The sequence below is a fragment of the Salvelinus namaycush genome, chromosome 8 (genome assembly GCF_016432855.1).
Source record: "Salvelinus namaycush isolate Seneca chromosome 8, SaNama_1.0, whole genome shotgun sequence".
NCBI classification, from domain to species: domain Eukaryota; kingdom Metazoa; phylum Chordata; class Actinopteri; order Salmoniformes; family Salmonidae; genus Salvelinus; species Salvelinus namaycush.
The window spans coordinates 9,358,455-9,362,239 of record NC_052314.1 but is presented as its reverse complement, the minus strand read 5'-3'; positions in this window follow the sequence as shown (position 1 = coordinate 9,362,239).

Below are 3,785 nucleotides of genomic sequence, written 5' to 3'. Positions count from 1 at the left end.
ACAGTGGAAGACCATGTGTAACAACAACTGCACAGGATCGGTACATCTAAACATCACACCTCCGGGACAGGTACAGGATGGCAACAACAACTGCCCGAGTTACACCAGGAATGCACAATCCCTCCATCAGTGCTCAGACTGTCTGCATTAGGCTGAGAGAGGTTGGACTGAGGGCTTATAGGCCTGTTGTAAGGCAGGTCCTCACCAGACATCACCGGCATCAACGTCGCCTATGGGCACAAATTCACCGTCAATGGACCAGACAGGACTGGCAAAAAGTGCTCTTCACTGACGAGTTGTGGTTTTGTCTCACCAGGGGTGATAGTCGGATTCACGTTTATCGTCAAAGGAATGAGTGTTACACCGAGGCCTGTTCTCTGGAGCGGGATCGATTTGGAGGTGGAGGTTCCGTCATGGTCTGGGGCTGTGTGTCACATCATCATCGGACTGAGCTTGTTGTCATTGAGGTCATCTCAACACTGTGCGTTACAGGGAAGATATCCTCCTCCCTTGTGTGGTACCCTTCTTGCAGGCTCATCCTGACATGACCCTCCAGCATGACAATGCTACCAGCCATACTGCTCGATCTGTGCGTGATTTCCTGCAAGACAGGAATGTCAGTGTTCTGCCATGGCCAGCGAAGAGCCCAGATCTCAATCCCGTTGAGCACGTCTGGGACCTGTTTGATCGGAGGGTGAGGGCTAGGGCCATTCCCCCAGAAATGTCTGGGAACTTGCAGGTGCCTTGGTGGAAGAGTGGGGTAACATCTCACAGCAAGAACTGGAAAATCTGGTGCAGTCCACGAGGAGGAGATGTACTGCAGTACTTAATGCAGCTGGTGGCCACACAGATACTGACTGTTACTTTTGATTTTGACCCCCCTTTGTTCAGGGACACATTATTCCATTTCTGTTAGTCACATGTCTGTGGAACTTGTTCAGTTTATTTCTCAGTTGTTGAATCTTGTTATGTTCATACAAATATTTACACATGTTAAGTTTGCTGAAAATCAACGTAGTTGACAGTCAGAGGACGTTTGTTTTTTTGCTGAGTTTATGTATTCCCAGTCATGTGAAATCCCTAGATTAGAGTCGAATGAATTTATTTCTATTGACTGATTTCCTTGCATGAACTGGAACTCAGTAAAATCTTTGAAATTGTTGCATGTTGCGTTGATATTTATGTTCAGTGTGTCAGAGTCCTTAAAGAACAGTGGGTTGGAGTCAGGCGCAGAGAGCAGAGGATTCGAATAAATGTATATTTTTTCCCGGGAAAAATGGTCACGCCATAAACACAAGGCGCATAAATTGACCGGCCCATAAACAGGACCCAAAATAACCGGAAAAAAATACCATCGAACATCCACAAACTAACAGAATAACAATCCCACACGTGCCTAACAGGCTTAAATAGACAAAAATCAAGAAACACAATAAGGAACAGGTGCAACTAATAAGACCAAACAAACAGAAAAGGAAAAAAGGATCGGTGGCGGCTAGTAGACCGCCGACGACGACCGCCGAGCACCGCCCGAACAGGCAGGGGAGCCACCTTCGGTGGGAGTCGTGACACAGTGTACTAGGCTGATGGAGTTACCATGGCTTTAAGTGGACCTACTGTCAGAACTGGTGCTTCTACTAGTCTGATGGTTTCTAGGCCTGTTCAGAAATCTTACTCCCATAAATCTGCTGTGTCAAACTTTGATAGTAAATAAAATTGACTTCATTGCTTTCATTGGAAAGGATGTCAAAATGACTTGAATTTTTGGAAGCAGAATTGCCAGGTTGAAGATTATTGTTGATACAGCAACAGAGTTATTAGGGGTAACAGAGGTCACAATTTAATGTTTTTTTACTGCTGAATATTCCTAAAGATGTATTGTCTCTGCATGAAATAGATAACGTTTGAAGAATTTGTTAGAAGTTATCAGGGATTTGTTTGGTTTTTCTTAGTACTACAGAATTAGACACACCATAATTGATTGTGTAAAGGATGTCGCGCAGTTTGCATACCTTTTCACAGGGACTATAACCAACCTAAGAAGAAAATTGTTCACACACAGGGCATAGAGATGGGATGGGTAGGCATACACATCATGTACTTTACCCTCAGATTAACTGGCTAAAACACTGAAAACCACATAATGTGTAAGTCCAAGTAGGCTGATTGGCACATGCAATGCCATAGCGGGACCACGGGAATGTTGCACAACAAGGTCCTTCCTGTCACCTGACACAGAAAGGGAAGCCATATGGCAGAAAACACAATGGTTCATTGCCATACAAATCAGATATATGTGGCTCAGTTGGTAGAGCATGGCACTTGCAACACCAGGTTTGTGGGTTTGATTCCCATGGGAGACCAGTATGAACAAATACAAAAATGTATGCACACACTACCGTAAGTCACTCTGGATAGGAGTGTATGTAAATAATACAAGTATAGTTTTCAGATCCTTATACACCTATTGACCAACTTTAGATTCTTTCCCCTGGCTCACCTCTTCAGGAGGTCGAACCATCCCACTAAGTGAAATACTGGCTAAATGCTCGATACTGATGCACAGGCCCTGGGCTCTTCCTCAGTGAAATTGCCATTGAATTTTGATTATGTGGCCCTAATAGAAAGTCATGAGAAAAGGGATTCATGCTCTACTGGCTATGCTTTGAGCAGCATGTGGACCAGTCCTTAGACACAAGCCCCAAGCGCAGAACACCTGATTGGGAGAGACACTTGGGTACAGAGCAGCCCATGCTCTTTCGTCATGGTCGTTCCCTCACAGGTTCTCATTCTGATTGGCTGAAACCTCTGTGGCAGGAATGTGTATGCTAAATACTGCCATATTTTCTCTCCCCCTCCTTCTCTGCAGTTAGTAGATGAGGTAAAGAGGTCAATGGAACACAGGACGCTGTGAAGCCGTCATTGGCGTACATTCAACATATGTGATTTAACCTGTTTGGGCTGCAGGGGCAGTATTGAGTAGCCAGATAAAAGGTGCCCATTTCAAACGGCCTCGTACTCAATTCTTGCTCGAACAATATGCATATTATTATTACTATTGGATAGAAAACACTCTCTAGTTTCTAAAACCGTTTGAATTATATCTGTGAGTCAAACAGAACTCATTTGGCACAAACTTCCTGACCAGGAAGTGGAAAGTCTGAAAACACCCTTGTGAATCAAGCCAACATGTCCGATTTTTAAAATGTTTTACAGGGAAGACACAATATGTAAATCTATTAGCTAACCACGTTAGCAAAAGACACCACTATTCTTACTCCATCAGTTTTTTACTCCATCAGTAGCTATCACAAATTCGACAAAATAAAGATATAAATAGCCACTAACCAAGAAACAACTTCATCAGATGACAGTCTGATAACATATTTATTGTATAGCATATGTTTTGTTCGAAAAATTAGCATATTTCAGGTATAAATCATAGTTTACATTTCAGCTACAATCAGAAATTGCACCGAAAGCAGCCATAATATTTACAGACACCAACGTCAAATACCTAATTACTCATCATAAAACATTTCTGAAAAATACATAGTGTACAGCAATTGAAAGACAGGCATCTTGTGATTCCAGACAATATTTCCGATTTATTAAATGTTTTACAGCGAAAACAAAATGTAGCGTTATATTAGCGTAGCCACAATAGCCAGAAACACTTGGGCGCCCACGACCAGTTCACATGCACGACAGATATTAGAAATAGCATCATAAAATGTTTCTTACTTTTGGTGATCTTCCGTCAGAATGTTGGACAAGGTGTCCTT